Raw genomic sequence first — 13,876 nt, forward strand, 5'->3', positions numbered from 1 at the left:
AAAAATTTCAAAAAAATTAAAAAAAATAGAAACGCTCCACGGTGACATGAGCTTAAACTGCTGACCAAAGTCTGATCCAGCGCACAACCACCCTATTTCAATGGAAAAACGTCAAACTCATGCGACGTTCAAGAGCCGAGACAGGAAAAACGTCATACTTATGTGACATTAAAGAGCCGAGATAGGTAACACCTAGCCCCGTAAGACATAAAATGTCGGATGCGCTCAAGGCACAACCACCCTATTCAATGTGTTTAGGGCACAACCACCTTGTTCAATGTGATCAGAGGACAACTACCCTATTCAAACGTCTAGATCCGTATGACGCTAAAGGTCGGGTATATCCAATTCAACGTCAAACTCGTACGATGTAAAAGAATCGAGACAGGTAACGTCTAGCCCCGTATGACGTAAAATATCAAATGTGTTCAGGGCACAACCACCCTATTCAATGTTGTTCAGGCCACAACCACCCTGTTCAATGTTCAAGGCACAACCACCTTGTTCAAACGTCTATCCCCATATGACGTAAAAAGGTCGGGTGTATGGTCCATCGCTGCATGACATTAAACTGCTTAATGGGCTCTATGGTTGCAGGAGTTAAAACTGCTAACCAACCTTGTTTTTCAAAATATCTTTCTCTTTTCAAAATTTTCACTATATGTCTTGTGATTTCAAAAACTTTAATTCCTTTGTTAAAATCGTAGCATGTCCTTGCTCCGGGTTCTACTTCAAATCTCCCCTACCTTCAAAATTTCTAAAACATTTTTTAAAACAAAGGACCTTGGAAACCCGTACATGATGAATACTGCGTTTGCTGTGATTGCTGTGTTGCTGCCTCGTCTCTCACTTCGGATTCTGCCAAACAACTCTCTTCCAATAGAAAGTCTTTCCCTATAGACGGTCATAGGAAACCCTAAGGAGATCATGGAAAATGCCAGGGTTAAAAATTCAAATTGTGAAAGCCCTTGAAGTTAAGTGGCATGGCTAGAAAATCCAACTCAAGTTTTAAGCTTGTGTAACTCAACGACATCTCACGACGAAAGCCCTAAGAGAAAGATGCCCTAGGTAGGTGAGCTCGGTGAGCGCAATGACTTGGAGGGATAGTTGGTATACCCCCTGACCACGTGACTTCAGGACGAAATTTAAAATGTATGCTTTATCTCTGATGTTCACCTGCCTCCCTAAGGATATGGAATGCCAGAGTGTCTACTTCTTTGCCACTTGCCTGTCCCTTGAGGACAGGGAGTGCCAAAGAGGGGCAACTGTTGACACCTCATTTTAAATCAGGCAAATTCTATGATTTTTCTGAACCCTTAAGATCACATTGACTTAGTGAACCCAAAATCCATAGGTCACACAACTTACCCTTGGATCAAGAACCATTCCGACAGCCCAGAAACCCTGTTGCACCCTGTTTTGACCCAAAATCCTGAAAACACACTGTTTTACTGAAAAAATCATTAAAAATAGTAAAAGAATTGGTTTTGACCCAAAATTTCTCTGAAAGCTTCACAAGAGCATTTTTTGTTTGTGCGAAATGGGGCGTTCCTCCTAGGCGACACTACTCGTACCGTCCAGGCGACACTACACGTGCCATCCGGGCAACACAATCCGTGCCACCTGGGCGACACAACCGGTGCCACCTGGGCAACACGCCCCGTGATGCCAAGATTTGAGATCTCTTAAAAATGCATTTTGACTAAGCCTTTGGTGGGTTACGGGAGGATATTCTCCCCAAAAAAATTTCCCCCTTTTTAGCGTCTTTTGGGGGACCATTTAGGGGGAATGGGGAGAGAAACCGAGGGGAGGAGAATTGGAGAAAGATTTTTTTGGGGAGAGAGACGAGAGACTAGAGATAGAGATTGAAACCCTAGCAGAGGAAAAAGAACCGATAGAGATGAAAAACCTGAGTAAACAACAGGAGAGAAAACCCTGGATATTACATCAGGGAGCCTGGGCCTCCTGAGAGAAACCCCAAATATACCCTTAGGACATAACTCACTATTAGAGACTTGCTGATCGAGGCCTGGACCAGAAGGGCAAGAGCAACCGATTCTGATATGAGTGAGCCCCAAAGGCTCGAGAGTCCCAAGACATCCTGCCCGATTTGGTATCATTCTTAACCCTTTCACTTTCTTCATTTCTTTACTGATTTATTTTATTTTGATTTGTTTTTTATTAATTCGTTTTTCTTTAAAAATCATATTTTTGATATCTTGGATCATGTTCGCTCCGCCATAGATCTGAGAGAAGATCTGCTTTTCTGGGCAGATCTGAATTCGATTTGTCCCACCTTTTCTACCATTGCTTTCCTTTTTATTTATCAGTTTAAAGTGTCAGATCTAAGTGATCTACATCGTTAGATCGCTTCGATTTTGCACGGGAAACAAAAGGCATGTATTTTCTTGAATGAAATGTAACTGGGAACCACTTATCATGAATTTTTATTATGTTGCTATGCATATTGTGAAGCGATTTTACTTGTGTTGAATTGAGCTTCTTTCATCTTTTCATTCATATGGACAGGGAATTCAATGTGAGCCGCATTTAAGTTCATTTAATTTTGGACATGAGAATGGTTAGAAAGTACCAGTTATCTTCCACTTTTTGCTGTGAAGCCATCCTATTTTCTCAAGAATGAGAGTCCTTTATCTATGAATAAATGCAGAACATGAATGGTAGAAACGGATGATACCAAAACTGGGATTTCACAAAATAGTGAGTCCTTTATCTATGAATAAATGGATACCATGAGGAAATCGGCAGATGGTGGCGACGAGGTACTTATGATTTGCATATTTGTTACGCAAAAATGAGTAGGATGAAGATACCACTACTGTACATTTAAATCACATGCAACATAGAGAAGTTATGGTGGTATGACACTTAAACTACATAAAGAACCTATAACACATGTAGTGGTGCAGTTCATCTATGTCTAGCAGTTTCTGAGTGCATTCATATAAATAGGAAAGTAAACGAAGCATAATTGAGTGTGCCACTGTTCAAAATTCAATGCTAAAAGAGGGTAGAAGTTTTGGAAGGATATGATCATCATTAAAGCTTTATCCCAACGATTTTATGTTGGCTACATGAATCCCATTATGCTAGTGTGCTCTATCAAGGGCCATACCCTCAATGAGACTTTGGAGTGAATATGATACCAATGTTTTAAACTACTAAATAAAATACCAATGATTTAAGCCCTCCACCCCCTCTCACTGATGATGGAGAACTTTGAATAAACTTAGAAAATCAGCAAGAAGCACATAATTTTGGAGAAACCCTAATGCTTTCTCCCACATAGGGCTCAAACCTTAGGATTCTTATATAACTTGAAACTCAACTCCCTAACATTAATTAAAATATCTTAAAGCTCCCTAATTGATCCATCAATGAAAGAAATAAAAGAAACTATAAATTCCTAGAATTCTTAAAAACTAAAATCTTAAAAATAAATCCTAAAACTTAAATCAAAATATACATTCTTTAAAATTGAACAAAAATTAAAAATAAATATAATTTTTTCCATTACCCGTGCACCTGACCACCCATCAACCCGCCACCCCCTCCCTTCCCCCCAATTATTACATGGTGCCCAGGAGAGACCTAGGCCCTCCCTGAGCCTAGGAGGGCCCCTAGAGGGAACCTGCTCAGGGTTTAAGGCACTGCCTATGCTCCAAGGCGCCCCATTTTATAAACACTGGTATTCAGGTCTCTTATTGTAACACTAATGTTGTCAGTATAGTGGGCAACCTGATATCCATTGTAACACTAATGTTGTCAATATAGTGGGCAACCTGTCCTTGAGAAACCAAGTCCATAAAATTTGCTTTTTTTTTTATTAAAAATAGTAGACTTGAAGGATGCTACGTATTCTTTCCTACATTTCCATCAGACCATGAAACAGTCGACGGCAGATATCTTCATGAGACCTTGATAGCTGATCTAAAATATTTCATAATGGGTCAAGTCTTTACCCCAGACCTATTCATGTTTTTGGGGGTGGTGTTAGAGTATGTATGGGTAATTCTTACAGGCTACATAATTTAATTGATCCTTGTAAGAATAGCTCTATCTTCTTCAGGGTTATATTATGTTTGTTCTATCCTTATTTTTCCCTTTTTGTAACATTTTACTGGAGGATTTCCTGTAATTCATAGATCAGTATAATTATAAAGTGATGTCATTTCTGAGTCAAACAAATATTTAATATCAAATGCATTCGCTGTAGATCACAAAGAATGCATGCTTTGAGATATTATTCCAGATGAAGAATAATCTTTGAGATAATACTGGTTGACAACATTTCATGTGTTCCATGATGGCAGGGGTATGGTATGCTGGAATCATGTTGAACTGTTTCACTTGAAATGAGAATGAAGGGAAAGCATTATTTTGGATCCACTGGATTTCTTTTTCCAGGTGTTGAAGCTAGAATAGTCAATGTTGACACGTTGAAGTCTATTCCTCCTAAATTAGTCAGGGGATATATGGATTCGTGGACCAAATATAATGTAAGGTAGGACTTCCATTTAAATCCTTCTTTACCTTATTGAAATTCCTATAGAAGATCATGTTTGGATGATCTTCATCTCTGCACTTGAATATCATACTTCTTTATGAATATTTGTCTAATACCACATAAGTGCCTAATTTGCAAATCATACTTTGTTTGATTATACTAGGACATCTTTGTTTAATTAGAAGGTTACCAAATTCCAAAAATGATTTCTTCTGGCATCTTATGTTTTCTTGGTTCTGGATTTAATTGTTTTAACTTCAACTAGATTCTCATACATGGAGATGCTCATAAGCCCATTACAGAATATGTATATCTCAAACTTTTTGTTAACATTCATTTTCGGTTGACCATTTTCCTCAAACAACTTTAGAACGTTTGCATTTCACTTCTTTGGATTTTAATTTTTTTTCTCTTTTTTTTTTTCTTTGAGTTAGATGAAAATGAAAGTGGGTTTCTTCCATTTTTATAAGAAATTATATGATGATGTTAGAAACATATTTTGGGTCCCTCTATATTTCTTGTTTGGTGATGTAGTATTGTGGTGAGGAACATCGCTCTTGATTTTGCATGGTCCCAAGGGCGAACACTTTAGCCATGGTCCATCCCCAAATCCATCACTCTTGATTTAGTGAGACCCACATAGGACCCAAAATCCATATTCCCCACTCTTGGATCACTCTCCTCTAATGAGCAAATTATTTGGAGCTCAATCTTGCTCCATGCTCTTGATTTTGCATGGTCCCAAGGGCGAACACTTTAGCCATGGTCCGTCCCCAAATCCATCACTCTTGTGTGGGTCCCTAAATCCATCTCCGCTCTTGGATCACTCTCCTCTAATGAGCAAATTATTTGGAGCTCAAACTTTCTCCAAAGTGCCTTCATGATAGACCCATGCCATCCATTAAATGGACTATATACTTGGGGGATTTGGAGGTTTTTTGAAGCTTCACATATTTTTATTAGTTCAAGGAGAATACTTCGGATATTCTTTAAAGCCTTTGTGGTTTCCTAATCCACTGATAAGTGATGAGTTCTGGTAGGCAATATTGCTTTTTGGCTCATCGGATATTTTATGATTTCAAATACATACACACATAGAAGCTGTGACTCACCTTGTGTATGGCATCTAGATGTTCTACAGAATGTAGGAACGTGATGGATAGTCAGCCATCCTAATTACAGAATACACCTTGAGCAGTATTGTGTCAAGGATTCTAGAAATCAGCATGCTTTAAAACTCTAAATATATATGAATTCCATGGTTATAATGATCTTGGGATTGCTAGATAAGTTAGGGTATGATCTTGATGAACAAGATGGATGATAGCAATAAGGTGATTATGGTATGAGTCATTCCTCATGGCATGGAGCATAGTCATATGAAAAGGACGGATAAGGAAACACTATTTTTTCATCGGCTGTGGTGCTCTGTGATAATGCATGCCCCTTTCGCTTAAAGGATTTATAGTTTACTTTTTTTTTAGATAAATAACCTTTTCGCTGATTGTGGAAGCATACTTCAAGCTGTGCGGATTTAAGAAGCTTACAAACTCAGGCGTAATAACCAAAATAAAAAATAAGAAATGAGGAGACAAGAGAGCTAGGGGGGTTGTGGGGAGATCTAGTAGGTGCGGGCAATGGGGTCATGGACCAAGCAATGGGCTCGTCATGTATGATTAGATAGCTACGTTCGCTTCCTCTTCATTTGCCCATCTAATCATATCATTTGCCTCTCTATTGACATGACTTAGTATACCTTCAATAGGATTGCTCAAAACAAGAATTTCCTTCATAATGTCTACCAAACACCAAGGATGGATTGATGGTTTGCTGATGGATGCAAAACATGCATGTCTTCTTTAACTTCGTCAATCTAACTCGACATGTACAGAGATCTTACGAGTCATACCCAAACACACAAAGAACATGTGATTTTCCTCATGTGAGGCATCCCAACGTTTCATAGTTTGAGGTACATGAATATAGTAAACATGGATGGTCAGTCAGGCATCCTTATTATAGAGTACACCTTGAACGATATTATATCCAAGATACTAGAAATCAGCATGCTTTAAAGCTCTAATTATATATGAATTCCATGAATATAATGATCTTTGGATTACTAGATAAGCTATAGTATGATCTTGATGAACAACATAGATAATGGAAATGAGGTGATTATGTTGTGACTTATTCATCATGGTATGCAGCATACTGAGGTATACAAAAATAATGGCTAAGAAAATACTATCTTTCATTTGTTGTGGTGCTCCATCATGATATATGCCTTTCCCCGGTAAATGATCCGTAATTAATTTTTTTTTATATTTAGATAATTAACGCTTTATTTAGATAATTAACCCTTTTATAGAATGTGAAAACATAGTTCAAGTTGTGCTTATTTAGAAAGCATACAAACCGGGGCATAACGATCAAAAAGAAAAAAAGCAAAGGGGAGACTAGAGATCTAGGGGGACGGGGGTTGATCTCCTAGATGCATGGAGGGGTCATGTACCTGCACTTATCTGTATTTGTAGATAGCTATGTCTCTTCGTCTGGCCCATCTGCTGTATTGTTTGCCTCTCTATTGATATGAGTCAATATACACCCAAGAGAATTGCTTAATACAAGAATGTCTTCTGCTAAAGACCAAGATAGATTAATTTTGTTTTTTTTAAGGAGTTAACTGTTCTATTAAAAAGGAGGAGGTAATACAAGTTGTCAAAAATAGGTTCCCACAAGCTGGGAGCTCTATACAAAAATAAGCTTCCCGTTAGGCTGGAGCTCTATACTAAAAAGAAAAGGCTGCCCACGAGGAAGTAGCCCTGTAAAAAAATCTACGAGACATTGACAAGGGAAAAACATAAAACAGATGCGCCCCGCATCATAGGAAGCTCATAGAAGAAAGAAAGAGTGCTACAAAACTCATGTTGTGATGTTGAGTGATCCCTCCTTAGTGAGGATGTTGACTGCCGTGTTCTCCTTAGTGAGGATGTCTGTTGCCGTGTTGGCTTTGCATCAGATATGCCTCCATGAAACGACCATAGGCCTGCAAATGGGAGTCGTAAAAAATGTGTGCTAGTTCCAAGGACAGGGGGAACAACCTGAAGCCCAACGAATGACGTTCTTGGAGTCAATGTCGATGATTACATTTGACGCCCACTGGGGATTAAAGCTCTTAAGCCCCCCGAGAAGGGCTAAGGCCCCAACCATATGTAGAATCTGAATGGCCTATGTGTTTGGAGAACGAAAATAGTATGTGACCTTTTTGAAAAGACCTCCAATGCCCATGGGACTTGGGTTGCCAAGGGAACAACAATGAAAGTTTAACTTTGCCTGGCTTGGTTCAGGCGGTCTCCACATGAGGCCTGAGGGATGCGGTATTACCTTGAGGGTAGCAAAGCTAGCCAATCTTGGATAAAATCATTGTGGGGGACTCGACCATGGATATAACTTTGTCAAACAATGCCAAGCGAGTGGATCTTTTTCCTCGAATGATCCGACTGTTTCCTCGAATGATCCGACTGTTTCTTTCTGTCCAGATGACCCAAAGAGTGGCTACCACGAAGCCTTCCACAAAATGATGCCTGCTTTGGGCCAAGGAAAGGGTTGAAGGGATTTGAAAAGAAGGAGGGCTTGACTTTGGGGTGTAACCCATTGCCATCCAAACAATTTGGAGAATGGCTCCCCATAGTTCCTGGGCTAGGGGACAATGGATAAAGAGATGAGAGTTGGATTCCTCATTCGCTATACATATCACACATCTATTGGGGATGGGTAAACCCTTTCATTGGAGTTGGCCATTCGGACAGGGCTATCTATTTAAAGACTTAAAATTTAAGGGTAGCAAGCGAGGACCAGGCCTGAGCAATAATGGAAGTGGGAGAAAAGGGAAAATGAGCGGTTATAGAAGCCTGTGGTAGAAAGAGGAGCTCGAGAAGATTCCCAAAGGAGAGGGGTACCAAATGATGAGGTTTGGACCCTAGGGGATGCGAAAAGTGGTATGGAGGAGGGAGGAGAGGTTGAAAAAGTTCGAAACCTATGATTCAATGGTCTCTCAAAGGTTGGTCTCTCAAAGGTAGGGCTCCACGCACGAGTTCAAACTAGGGCATGGATTGTTGGGTCCTAGATGGGGCTGTCAATGGACAGGGCCAGGCCTCGGGCTTCCAGTTCGGGCCGGTTTTGGGCTTGGTAATGGGCCACTATCGGGATAGAGGGCCGGGCCAGGCCATCATGTGGTTAAGTGTAATTTTGGACAGGCCAGGTTGTTAATACTTCATGATAATCAAAACCTTGTCACGATTTTCTCATCTTTTCGAAAAATCACAAATTTTCAAAAAATTCGATCATGGATTACAAAAAAAAAAGAAGAAAAATCTGTTCTTCACAGAGCCACCTTACATCGGCCTTTTCAAATAAAAAATCCACCTCCAAACGAATAAATTACATCCAATTGGGTACATGTTTTGATAAACAACACTATAAGGAATCAAAACCCTAAATTATGAACACATTATCACCAATAAATCAAATCAAATCGATTAAATTTAGCAAAAAAAAAAAAAAACGCAGTTCTTCACAGACAACAGTCATTAGATCTAAAAAATGAAACTCAAATTGAATAAATCAGATCAAATTGAATACATCTGATTATACACAAGACTATAACGATTCAAAACCCTAGAAATCTAACACATATTTTGTAATATATCGTGAACAATAGATTGAAAGGCGGAAAAATAAAAAAATAAAAACAGCATAATTTTTTTTTTCTCAAACATTACTGTGTATTTCTAAAAACTCAGGCTGTACTTGAGTAAATTAAATAAAATTGAATATAATAAATGATAATAAACACGATAAAGATTTAAAACCCTACAAATTTAACTGATTACTTTCAAAATATGGATCGAAATTGATCAAATGGCGGGAAAAAAAAAAAACGCAAAGTTCTTATCTGGTTTCGTGAACCCCGTGGTTTCAATCTCCAAATTAATCTGTTTTTCTCAAAGATAATCACAAATTCATAACATAAATTTCTAATGAACACACTTACGATCAATATGCCTCAAAGTTTTCATAGATTCATGCCCTATTTGCATGAACCAAAACGAAAAATCGGAAACCCTAAAACCCACAACTTTCATGATCCAAAAAATTGAAAATTTTCCAACATTTAATACATGCAAAGGCTGAAAAGAGCTGCATAAAGCCTGAATATTCGATCACATTGCCAAAAAAAAAAAGAAAAATGATAAAAAAAAGACAAAATTTGAAGAAACCTGTGAAGAACACTGTGCAGCCCGTGTTCTTCACGAGACTCGTCGATTTGATACAGTGAATCGACGGTTCACTATACAGAATCTCTCGGTTTTCTTTGGAATTGAGTGATTCCGTATAAAATACCAAGACCAGCACGGAATGTGCCGATTCTTGAGTCGTACCGGGCGAGTCTGGTTCGACACGGTGTTTTTTTAAACACTGATCTGACCGATTCTTGATCCGGATCGATTTTTGAGGTGCCCGATCCGGGTCTTCGATATGCTTTTTAAACCATTGGTTTCAAGAGTTTGTAGATTTTGGCTCTTCTCCCTTACTGATGTGTTATGGTATTTTCATTTAAGATGTAGACGAAGAGGGTATGAGTGGGTTGCAAGAGTCCAGGCTTAGACAGAGGCCTAATAAGATTGGGCCGGGCTTGGCTCAATGGGCCTTTGAACTTTTTTTGTTCCTTACTTCAAAGAAGAAATGTCCCCAGAGAAAGTTAAAAAAAAAAAAGAAGGGCCGGGCCAGGCCTACTATGATTAATGGGTCATGCAGGGCCTCTGCTTACACTTTTCCGGGCCTGATTCCTGAGTTAATTTTCTGGCCTTAGCGACCAGGGCCTATTTCCGGGGCAGACCTTAACGGGCCGGGCTGAAAATTTCCAGGCCGAGCCTTATCGGGCTAGCCCAAAACAAGTTCCAGGCTTTCCAGGCCTTGGGTAAGGCCGGCCCAGGCCCAGCTCCAGCTCGCTTGCAGCCCTAGTCTTAGATGACCTAAATCTCTCCCGATTCGCTTGCCGCCGCTAAGGTAACCCAACCCAATTGGCAGGGTCTTTGACCCCACCCTTGTTGGATGATTGGAAGGGAAGGGGAAGAATCAATGGGACGAAGAGTGGGGAGAGAAAGAGAAGAAGGAAGAGAGGAATCCAGAAGAGGCAGGAAGGACAGAGAGAAGGGGACGTTAGGGGGACTGTCTTAGACAACGCGGGAGGGGAGGGGGGCGGAGAGCTGCATCGGTACAGGTGTTAGAGGGGACGTGGAAGAGGGAGAAAGGAAAAGAGGGGGAGGAGGGCATCACTGATGCATGTTGCACGGGGGATGTGGTGTTAGAGGGGACATTGAAGAGGGAGAAAGGAAAAGAGGGGGAGGAGGGCATCGCTGATTGTTGCATGGGGGATGTGGTGGTGTCTGGCAGAGGATTGGGGAGATGGGTGTCAGGCATAGGACCCTACGTTGGGATTGCATGAGGTTGAGGATGAGGGAGGATAGGGGCTAAGGGAGAGTGAGCCCTCTGATGGGACTATTACAGGGTTTGGTTGCTTGTTATGATGTCATGATACTGTGATTACGATCCACAGGAGGCTCCCTATCGTGCTCCTTTGGCTGTAGATGGCGATTGGAGGGTGGTGAGGCTGTAGCCCACGAGATGGAGATACAGAAAAAATCTGTCTACCTCCTGCCAGAGCTTGTGGAGGGTGAGCTGAGAATCAAGAACCTATATCAGCAGCTGAATAGTGCCAAGGGAATAGTTCCAAGGGAAGAAACTCAAAAGACTTTCAGTGGATGGCAATGAATGAACCGCATGCATTGCCGATGAGCCTGAGGGTGTTGGGGTTCTAGGTGTGGAGAGGGATCTGGGAACCCCTAAGCTAGATCTTTTGTTTCCTAAAAGCCCTGAGGGTTTGGGACTAGCGTTCTAGGGTGGGGGTTGCAACCCCTAAAAGGAGGAGGTGAGGGGCTTTGAATGGCCTAGAGGGCACTGTGTTCTGAAGGGAAGCAGAATAGTATAGAACCTTCAAAAAGGTTATGGCTGTCGAGGTCTGTTTCCTTCCCGATGCGTTGCTCCATTTTCTTGATGCTTCTAACTTCATCACGACTGGGATGAAAAACACCGACTAAAGCTGAAGGAAATTTGCGTTTCGGTGGTACGTTCACCAAGAAGGGACATAAGGTTGGGGCCAACAGAGGTGGAAGAAGGATCGGGGGCGGGGGGGGGGGCGGGAGATGTATGTGGGGGAGAGGAGAGTGAGAGGATGGTAGCGAGGAGGAAGGTTGCTTGGGGATCCATTTAGAGGGCGGGGAAGGAGGAAAGAAAGGGGTTTAGACAAGGGGGGCATACATGTTGTAGAGTGCCGGGGGGGGGTTAGTTCATGCATGTTTATCTAATTAGGTTGGGGGGTTGTTTTTTTATTTTATTTTTAATGTGATAAGGTTGGACAGTTGTTGGCACTCCTGTATATACCTACATATGTAAAGCAGAAAAACCCATGTGACTCTCTCTCTCTTCTTTCTCTCTCCTCACTCTCTCTTCTATGTGGTGGGCAACCAAGTAATCCTTCAACGTTCTAGAGAGCTTCTCCTTCTATCTCACTCCTCTCTAGCATTTGATTAGGCTTCTCAACTCTTTCACAATCTCTTGCTCTTCCCTATCGGGCTTCTTAATTCTTATGTGGTTGGACAACATCTGAGCCGGCTTTTTTTATTCTGCTACAACATTCAAGCAAATTAATCTTTCTCTAGTATTTGAGCAAGCATCCACTTTACTGTCTGCTTGGATGCCCGTCCAGGCACCTGCCTTTGGCAAAAGGCAGACGCCTATTGCAATCACTGTCTTGGTTGGCCGCCAACCCCGTAGGCAATGCACCCAAGACCCTTGCAGATCTAGATCCCTGGATGGTGAATTATCTACATTGCCTACAGCTACATGGTCATCATGCCTTATGATTTGCAAATGTTGAGATTCTTTTTTAACTGGCTACAAATAATTTAGTGTATAATTGAAGGGAAGAGATATTTGCAATGGAACTGCAAGAGTCCACATTTCATGAATTTTTTCTAGTGCAAGGAATGGGTTAACAACACATATTGTACGACATGGATACCCCGAATGGAAGCTTAATAGATCAAAATTTTGATATCAGTGTAAGGTAATGCTGGACCTGCAGGGATGGGGGCGGGGGTGGTTGGGCTGAGATTATGAGCTCAGGATATGCATGACTTACCCAGTGCCATTACCATGTTGCGAATGGAATGAAGCTGAAGGCTCGTTATTGTTAATATGTTTTCAACATCTCGTGTCAATTCTAGAAAACATTATAGTGGAAGGTCATTTTGCTAGTTTGTTAGCTTAAGTTACCAGAACAGCAAAATAGCCAAGGTGATGGCCGATGTCTTGGAAGATGTCTTGGAAGAGATGTCATGTATTTGTTCCAATTTTGTCACTTTTAGACATATCGAGTGAGTAATGAATCTGTGGATGCTTTTGCTCCTCAAGGCACCACAAGAAATACTGTAGCTATAGTTATACACCCGTGGTAGTTCACAATAGTCAAATTGGCTATAGTTATACACCCGTAGTAGTTCACAATAGTCAAATTGAGAATATCTGAAGAGGAGTTTTTGACCAATTTTGTCTACCCAGTATGCTTGTACATCTCTAGATGCCGTATATGATTCCATAAAATGCATCTTTAAAGGATGAAATACTGGGGTTTACCTGTATATTTGTGGAACACCAAATCGGTGGTATCAGAGCACCAAATATTACATGTGTAGATAATAAGAATTAATCTGCGGTTACAATTCTGGAAAATTTGATGCAAGTGAGAATAATTATATTACTTACGAAAAAGAGCTTCTTGCCATAAAAAATGGCTTAAAAAGATTTCATATTTTTTTTGCTCTTGAAAAATTTCTTATTAGAACCAATAATCATTCAATAAAAGATTTTCTTAAAAATAAAAAAAGAAAAGAAAATCCCAGGAGAATCAGATGGTACAAATTTATATGTCAATATACATTTTGAAATTGATCATATTAATGTAATTGCTGATTTTCTTAGTAGGGGAAGTCCCTAAACAAGGAATTATGGGAGATAAAAGAAAGGGTAAACAACCCTTAGTGCCTCATCAGAAAAAGGAAAAACTTTATGAAGGAAGCCCTAAACCAGGGAACATTCAGTTTAGAGAGCCTAGACAAGCCTCTCAGCCACATCAATATTTTGCTCAAATCCTAAATATTCAACGGTTATCTTTTAAAGATATTTTGATATTACAAGAGTAATTATGCTTATCCCAAACTAAAC

General features: G+C 40.4%; 1 protein-coding gene across 37 annotated transcripts in view; it reads left to right on the plus strand.

The window, feature by feature from the left end:
- Positions 1-1,737: 1,737 nt before the first annotated feature.
- LOC105420545 (uncharacterized) overlaps positions 1,738-13,876 on the plus strand; it is a 32,420-nt gene continuing 20,281 nt past the window's right edge. For 20 of the 37 annotated variants that reach the window (XR_016059872.1, XR_016059867.1, XR_016059865.1 and 17 more), the window contains exons 1-2: positions 1,738-2,113; positions 4,335-4,525. The gene's annotated coding sequence lies outside the window, so the exon portion shown is untranslated. Of the gene's footprint in view, positions 2,114-2,529; positions 2,784-4,334; positions 4,526-13,876 lie in introns of all 37 variants that reach the window. The other 17 variants (XR_016059871.1, XR_016059891.1, XR_016059870.1 and 14 more) reach the window with 6 other exon arrangements.

The sequence above is a fragment of the Amborella trichopoda genome, chromosome 7 (assembly GCF_054954075.1).
Source record: "Amborella trichopoda isolate Santa Cruz 75 chromosome 7, AtrichopodaSantaCruz75HAP2 v2.0, whole genome shotgun sequence".
NCBI classification, from domain to species: Eukaryota; Viridiplantae; Streptophyta; class Magnoliopsida; order Amborellales; family Amborellaceae; genus Amborella; species Amborella trichopoda.